Below are 9448 nucleotides of genomic sequence, written 5' to 3'. Positions count from 1 at the left end.
CATGTTCTTACATTACTGGAGCATGTTCTTACATTACTGCAGCATGTTCTTACATTACTACAGCATGTTCTTACATTACTGCAGCATGTTCTTACATTACTGCAGCATGTTCTTACATTACTATAGCATGTTCTTACATTACTGGAGCATGTTCTTACATTACTGGAGCATGTTCTTACATTACTATAGCATGTTCTTACATTACTGCAGCATGTTCTTACATTACTGGAGCATGTTCTTACATTACTGGAGCATGTTCTTACATTACTGGAGCATGTTCTTACATTACTATAGCATGTTCAGCATGTTCTCACATTACTGGAGCATGTTCTTACATTACTGGAGCATGTTCTTACATTACTGGAGCATGTTCTTACATTACTATAGCATGTTCTTACATTACTGGAGCATGTTCTTACATTACTGCAGCATGTTCTTACATTACTGGAGCATGTTCTTACATTACTGCAGCATGTTCTTACATTACTGCAGCATGTTCTTACATTACTGCAGCATGTTCTTCATTACTGCAGCATGTTCTACATTACTGCATGTTCTTACATTACTGGATTGTTCTTACATTACTAAACATGTTCTTTACTGCAGCATGTACTGGAGCATGTTCTTACATTAGAGCATTTCTTACATTACTGGAGCATGTTCTTACATTACTATAGCATGTTCTTACATTACTATAGCATGTTCTTACATTACTGGAGCATGTTCTTACATTACTGAAGCATGTTCTTACATTACTGCAGCATGTTCTTACATTACTGCAGCATGTTCTTACATTACTTGAGCATGTTCTTACATTACTATAGCATGTTCTTACATTACTGCAGCATGTTCTTACATTACTGCAGCATGTTCTTACATTACTTGAGCATGTTCTTACATTACTATAGCATGTTCTTACATTACTGGAGCATGTTCTTACATTACTACAGCATGTTCTTATATTACTATAACTGCAGTGTTGTAACATTACTACAGATTTTTCTAACCTATATAAGCATGTTCTTACATTGCTGCAGCGGTTTAAATCTCACTACAGCGTTGTAACATTACTGCAGAGTGTTCTAACCTTATTAGGCATCTTCTTACATTGCTGAAGCGGTTTAAATCTCACTACAGCGTTGTAACATTACTGCAGAGTGTTCTAACCTTATTTGGCATCTTCTTACATTGCTGAAGCGGTTTAAAATCTCACTACAGTTTGTAACATTACTGCAGAGTGTTCCTAACCTTATTAGGCATCTTCTTACATTGCTGAAGCGGTTTAAATCTCACTACAGCGTTGTAACATTACTGCAGAGTGTTCTAACCTTATTAGGCATCTTCTTTCATTGCTGCAGCGGTTTAAATCTCACTACAGCGTTGTAACATTACTACAGATTTTGTAACCTTAATAAGCATGTTCTTTACATTGCTGGGGGCGGTTTAAATCTCACTACAGCGTTGTAACATTACTGCAGAGTGTTCTAACCCATTAGGCATCTTCTTACATTGCTGGAAGCGGTTTAAATCTCACTACAGCGTTGTAACATTACTACAGATTTTTGTAACCTTAATAAGCATGTTCTTACATTGCTGAAGCGGTTTAAATCTCACTACAGCGTTGTAACATTACTGCAGAGTGTTCTAACCTTATTAGGCATCTTCTTTCATTGCTGCAGCGGTTTAAATCTCACTACAGCGTTGTAACATTACTACAGATTTTTGTAACCTTAATAAGCATGTTCTTACATTGCTGAGGCGGTTTAAATCTCACTACAGCGTTGTAACATTACTGCAGAGTGTTCTAACCTTATTAGGCATCTTCTTACATTGCTGAAGCGGTTTAAATCTCACTACAGCGTTGTAACATTACTACAGATTTTTGTAACCTTAATAAGCATGTTCTTACATTGCTGAGGCGGTTTAAATCTCACTACAGCGTTGTAACATTACTGCAGAGTGTTCTAACCTTATTAGGCATCTTCTTACATTGCTGAAGCGGTTTAAATCTCACTACAGCGTTGTAACATTACTACAGATTTTTGTAACCTTAATAAGCATGTTCTTACATTGCTGAAGCGGTTTAAATCTCACTACAGCGTTGTAACATTACTACAGATTTTTGTAACCTTAATAAGCATGTTCTGACATTGCTGCAGCGGTTTAAATCTCACTACAGCGTTGTAACATTACTACAGATTGTTGGAACGTCACTGCAGCATCTTCTTAAACTGTGGCTGCTTGTCCTACCCTTGCAGAAGCGGTTTTACTATAGCTGCAGCGTTGTAGCAATCATGCAGATTGTTGGAAGTTCATTGCAGCTTGTTCTTACATTACTGCAGCAGTTTTAATCTTATGCGGCGTTGTAACATGAATGTAGATTGTTCTAACCTTACACCAATTTTAAACCTTACTACAGCGTGTTCTCACATTGCTGCAGCAGTTTATCTTACAGCGGCGTTGTAGCTTTATTACAGATTGTTCTAACCTTACCAAAGCATGTCCTTACATTACCGCAGCGATTTTAATCTTACTGCAGCGATGTCCATACACACTGCTGCGTGTCTGAACACAAATGCAGTGGAATGGTTAATTTTGAATGAAAAGCAAAAGCAGTTAATTTGCAAGGACTCCAGTGTTCGAAACGTTGGACCTTTGTGCTGGAAATATTTTTGCTATTAATAATTGGAGATAGGGTGTGTACCTATCAGCACTGAAAATAATGCAATATTTGTTTATTTAAAAAAAAAAATTGAATTGTAAAATAACAACATGTAGAAAGTGTGTTTAGTAAGCTCTTTGCTAAACTCTAGTAAAGTTCATTTTATTTATTATTATTACTATATTACATTATATATTATATTAACATGATTAATTGAACCAAGAGGCATAGTTTCTGTTGGAGTTGATTTTACCAATATATACCTTATATATAAGCATACAGCAAATTGCACTAAAGCTGTCTATGGCATACTACAAAGGATTATATACACTATTTCATCTTAGTAATTAACTTAATATTAATTAATTAATATTCTCCCTAAAATTATTGATGATGTTCATCATTAGGAACAAAATACTGATGAGAAACGTATCTTACCTCTGGCTGCTCAAGTTAAATTATAAACGATGAAGGATTTTCGACTAGCATGACACCAGAGGTGTTTTTCTACACCGATCTCAACTTTGTGACAGAATCACACATATTTCCTAATCCATGAAAGACCATCTGTGGAATACAATCACAATCGTGATTCCTCACTTCAGGGATCTATCAAAATCTGTAACCGGTGTGAATTCGAATCTTGGATGTAAGAGTTACAAATATTCTTTTTAAAAAAAACTATCACAGACAGTTCCAATAGCTTTAACGGAAAACGAACACCTCGTGGGAAAATTGCAGCTCTCCGAAAATCTACATTTCAAAGGCTAATGACACAATCAAACAATACCATGTCACCCCGAGACTGTGAATATACAGAGGTTAGTAAACATTACACAGAGGTAGAAAATTACATGTATATGGTAAGAAGATAATTGTTGTAGCCAGACTGCATGCGAATCTAGGGCTTGTTTGTAACAGGACGGAAACTTCAGAGATCAGAGAAAGGTTTTTGTCAGTAATCCCTCAGAAGAAAGGGTCGTGTTGTCCGTGAGATCTGCCAGATTCCAACCCACAAACATTGTAACAATGCGAGTGTTTGTTTATGGCGTGATAGGCCCTAATTCAGGGGGAGATAATCTTCTAATCTATGTTTCAATCTGCAGTCAAAGGTGCACGCGTTGTAACTGTAAACATTAGCGGACGTTCCGCCAATCCAAATTCACACATGCGCAGTGGTCACGTTTTCAAGAGTAATGTGGGGTCGTACACTCTGAGAATGATCCGTTTATTGAGATAATATCTGATTATGGATTATGAGGAATAGGAAATGTAAATAATACGAATAAATTCATCTTCATTGTGAAATATGTCACGTAACATTTTTGGATGAATATGTTCAGCGGGTAAGATTAATATTTGACATTTTGAACGAAATCCTTGAATCGGTTCTTGAAGTTAGATCGCTGTTTAGCAGGAAGCTGGAATAGTGTTTACATAGTCGTTTTTGTCATCTGTTTGTCTGCCCAAAGATATCTGACAATATCCTAGTATATATAGAAATACAACATGCAATTGAAGGACATTTCTGCCTTTAAACAATAATTCATCTAGAAATGAGTATCTTCTGAATTAATGTGTTTATTAATATATGTATAATTAAATATATAATTAATAACATAATAACTCAAAACATGTACAAGGGTAATATAATGATGTCATAAACATGTGAACAACACAACACAAGATTTAGATATTATCTAATCACTGCTCTTACGTGGGTTTAGAGGAAGGCAGTAAATGTTTATCGTTTTCGCGAATACCTAGTATCATGGCTAAAATTGTGGGATCAATTAATATACTTTCCCCGAATATTTTACAATTACTCCCAGTGGTATCTGTTCCCATTGATATTTTCTGGAGTTGAAGTTGTATATTTCAATTTCCATTCGAGGGACAATAAAAAGAAAATAGCCATGTAATATAATTCTTCTGAAACAAAAAACAACAACCCATAACGGTTATTAATCATTTAAAAATATTCCCATGAAAACAGTAAATATAAACAAATGACAGAATTTAAAATTATTCTAAAACAAGTCATCCCACTCACCCTGAGGACGGAACAAACCTTTTCCTTGAACAAAACACACACAGGAATTTGAAATAAATCTAAAAGACACAAAGTAATTAGATTCTTTCCCGATCATGTAAAAAAAATCAGGAAGTACACACTTTCTTCCCACGGAAAATATTGACATGTTGTTTATTTATTTGTCCCGGTGTAGATCCTCAAGCCACGTGTCAACATGCCCACCCATCTTAGTTCTGGGTCGCCAGTAGATGCCGAATACTTCAAGTAATACGACTGTGTCAATATATCGTAAATAAATCTCACATCTAAAGCTGGTACTGACGATTTACTGCAGGCAAACTGTGGTAGTTTATAAATCACCGCCTCACTTCACCTTGAGGGTAGGGGCCCTTCACCACGAGCCCTGGTTTGAGGGGCTGAAATAACAGTCCTTGATTTGTCTGCGATTAGTTTAAGGAATTCGAAATAGCCCTTTAGAACCTTGGATCGTGTTTGTTGTCTTGTTTAGTTTCTTTTTTCATTTGAACAGTTGAAACTTAAATGTGTTTGATTTTTCATTTTGTGCCTCTACATAATATTGACATTTTAGTGGGTTTTTTATGACGCGAAACGCAGTTATCCCTTAAAATGATTACCCTGCTGTTATTCTATACAACATACCGCCAGTTTTCACACAGCTAGGATGAAAATGAAAGTTCATGCCACTATTTGATGGTGGATAAAAATGAAGCAAACAAGACATGGTTATTCGATGGTGACGTATTTGAATCCGCTAAGTTTGCAGTGTTTCACCGACTAGAATCGGTATGGTAAAGTACTGAGTATATTTTGGTTAAATCCATTTTTTCAGCATTTACTTAAATCCAGTTTCTTCCAGCCTTTTCAATTCGGGCAGCATTATTGATGAACAAACAACAGGTTAATAACGTGAAAGGAAAATTAATGTCATATTTGTATTAATAACTGTCAATTTAACCGGAAAACCGACCTAATTTGATTATTTTTCTCAGTTTGAAAAATAAATTTAAGTAAACTAAACATCTGTCTACAGTTGGAATTTCACCAATTTGTTCATTACGTGCGTTTCTGCAGAGTAATGATTATATTCTTCGCATTAGAACAAGTGTTTGGCCTTTGATGTTCATGATGGGTGCGACCCGTGAAGGTCCGGGTTAGAATTGATCTTCAGTAACCCATGCTTGTCGTAAGAGGCGACTAACGGGATCGGGTGGTCAGGCTCGCTGACTTGGTTGACACATGTCATCGGTTCCCAATTGCGCAGATCGATGCTCATGCTGTTGATCACTGGATTGTCTGGTCCAGACTCGATTATTCACAGACCGCCGCCATATAGTTGGAATATTGCTGAGTGCGGCGTAAAACTAAACTCACTCACCAGTGATGGGTGCAACGGGTGGAGCATGACAGCCGTTTCCCGAAAACCTGGTATCATCACTGCTTGACAGTCATACACACATGCTGGTGATATAGTCCGAATCGAACAATCGACTCTGCCTTTGACAGAGGTTCCTTATGGATACTGAAAGAGTTTTGTCTCATCTTTTATTAAACCCGATTTCAAATTCCCTTGATGGTTACTTTTACACTGTATTGTTCAGAACATCATCTCATTTTTTGCATACACAGAGTGTCACGAAAAGCTACTAACCATTTGGTTTAAACATATTTACTTCCGTAACTTGTACACGGACTGCGACTTACATAAACCTCTCCAGTAATACAAATGGTACAGTACAATTGTACAATCAGTTTGCCACAATATATCTATCAAAACGTGGTAAAGTTTTGGGGATATAATTTAAGGACAAATATGTTTAGTGGAGATGAATGTACAATCATTTTTCACTGTCATTGTATTTCATCGTTCGCCCAGACGTATGCTTATATGGCAGCTGAACGAAAATAAACATAATTCATCAGCCTAGATTATTACTTAGTCTGTCTCACAGTCCTTGAACTATATGATTATGTTTTCTCTGAGCCCTACTGTTATGAACGTCCTAAATGTAGCAAGTCTAGATTCTGAATCACATCTCAGTGATCCTACTCTTAAATAGAGTCGTTTGTTTATATATAACATATATTTTCAGAGACTAAGAATTCGTCCAGATTGGAACTGTGTTACACAGAATCGACCAGGACCCGCTTCACAAAGCTATCGTAGCGCTACGACTGACGTAAGTCTACGTTACAGTATAGGAGGTACGACAGTCGTAAGTCAGTGTTACAGAATAGGAGGTACGAGAGTCGTAAGTCAATGTTACAGAATAGGAGGTACGACAGTCGTAAGTCAGTGTTACAGAATAGGAGGTACGACAGTCGTAAGTCAATGTTACAGTATAGGAGGTACGACAGTCGTAAGTCAATGTTACAGAATAGGAGGTACGACAGTCGTAAGTCAATGTTACAGAATAGGAGGTACGACAGTCGTAAGTCAATGTTACAGAATAGGAGGTACGACAGTCGTAAGTCAATGTTACAGAATAGGAGGTACGACAGTCGTAAGTCAATGTTACAGAATAGGAGGTACGACTGTCGTAAGTCAATGTTACAGAATAGGAGGTACGACAGTCGTAAGTCAATGTTACAGAATAGGAGGTACGACAGTCGTAAGTCAGTGTTACAGAATAGGAGGTACGACAGTCGTAAAGTCAGTGTTACAGAATAGGAGGTACGACAGTCGTAAGTCAATGTTACAGAATAGGAGGTACGACAGTCGTAAGTCAAGGAGTCAATGTTACAGAATAGGAGGTACGACAGTCGTAAGTCAATGTTACAGAATAGGAGGTACGACAGTCGTAAGTCAGTGTTACAGAATAGGAGGTACGACAGTCGTAAGTCAATGTTACAGAATAGGAGGTACGACAGTCGTAAGTCAATGTTACAGAATAGGAGATACGACAGTCGTAAGTCAATGTTACAGAATAGGAGGTACGACAGTCGTAAGTCAATGTTACAGAATAGGAGGTACGACAGTCGTAAGTCAGTGTTACGACAGTCGTAAGTCAATGTTACAGAATAGGAGGTACGACAGTCAGTACGACAGTCAAGTGTTACAGAATAGGAGGTACGACAGTCGTAAAGTCAATGTTACAGAATAGGAGGTACGACAGTCGTAAGTCAATGTTACAGAATAGGAGGTACGACAGTCGTAAGTCAATGTTACAGAATAGGAGGTACGACAGTCGTAAGTCAATGTTACAGAATAGGAGGTACGACAGTCGTAAGTCAGTGTTACAGAATAGGAGGTACGACAGTCGTAGCACTACGATAGCTTTGTGCAACGGGGCCCAGGTCTCTGAGTCAAGTCAAGAAGCATTCTCATCCCTGCCACTCCTCAGCAGCCCTGCTGATGAAGAAAGACATTCCACAGATACAATCAAACCTCCTGACGGATTTGAACAGAATTACTCGTGACCATAAACTGGACAGTTTATAGTTATCAGCAATCCCTCCCATCACGGCCAATCAGCGGACAATGAGTTTATATCAAGATGGACGTGATAGAGCTGGAGCGAGGGATTACACTGGTGTCTCCGTGGAACTGTTCAGATGGACACACTGCAGGGTTGAGTGATTAAGAGCACGCGAGCGCTTTGGCTACAAATGAAAACAGCATTTTCCTCCTTGTTTGAGACTGGATGAATAGACACTTCAGGCACGCATAGTATTTTGGTGCTTTTGTTCCGCGAATGCTTAAAAAGTCAAAGATAATCAATAAACTTTATGAACCATGAAGCGTGCAGAAGCTGGGAAAACTAGTCAGTACAAGACCTTGACTACTCGACTCAAACATCCATGTCACCACACTCCTTCGTCCCTTTAGTCTTCGCCACCGGTGCCGTCATCGCCGCATCTCCTTGAAATCTAACTACATATCCGTTGTTCATGGACAACTACCGGAAAACGTTCTGGTCGAACAGACAGGTCACTTTACATTAAAGTTATCGTAAATGGGCACGCCAGCTTATCCACTGCCGTAAAACGGCGGAATGTCGCAATTCAAAGAACCTTAACTGATCGGAGGCAATGATGCTGAAAATTTTATTTGGCATTTACAGGATATTAATTTTCCTGCACCTTTCGGAGTTATTGTCTCCGAGTTTCAGCCTGAATGCTTCATAATGGTTTGATGTTTCCTGGTCAAAACGAAGCTCGTGTTGGGCATTGAAATCCCTCGACAATATGGTGGCTGCTGAATGTATTCAAGCATTGACAGTGCAGACAATGCTTCTTGGACAAGCATTGTGGACTGAGTTACACACGAATTAATCAAAATGGAATTATAAAGATAAATTCGCTCCTGACAATGCATTCTAAAAATACCAAATTAATAATTATTACCTTATAGTCGGCAAGTGTTTGGAATCATCACACGTGTGGAGGCCAATCATTGTCTGCAGGTACGGTTGTGCGCACTAATAAAGTCAGGAAATATATATACTGAGGAAAATAAATAACGCAACGAGGACAAAGAAAATATGATATGAAATTCCTTTCGGACCCCAAAGGAAAGTAACATTCGATATAAAATGCAATGACAATGTAACATCTGAATGCAAAGGTAACCCCAGTCATTCTTAAAAGTAAGATGTGTTATCAAATGGCAGCGTCAACGTTTCTCTCGAATGCAAACCTCAATCATAAATAAAGGTAACACTTGATATCAAATGCAATGGAAACTTTGCATCTGAATGCAAATAATAAATAGATCTATATGTTGCCTTTTT

Source organism: Haliotis rubra, unplaced genomic scaffold (assembly GCF_003918875.1).
Source record: "Haliotis rubra isolate DU_JTF1 unplaced genomic scaffold, ASM391887v1 Scf71, whole genome shotgun sequence".
Taxonomy (NCBI): domain Eukaryota; kingdom Metazoa; phylum Mollusca; class Gastropoda; order Lepetellida; family Haliotidae; genus Haliotis; species Haliotis rubra.
The sequence above is the reverse complement of the archived record's forward strand: the minus strand, read 5'-3'. Positions refer to the sequence as shown.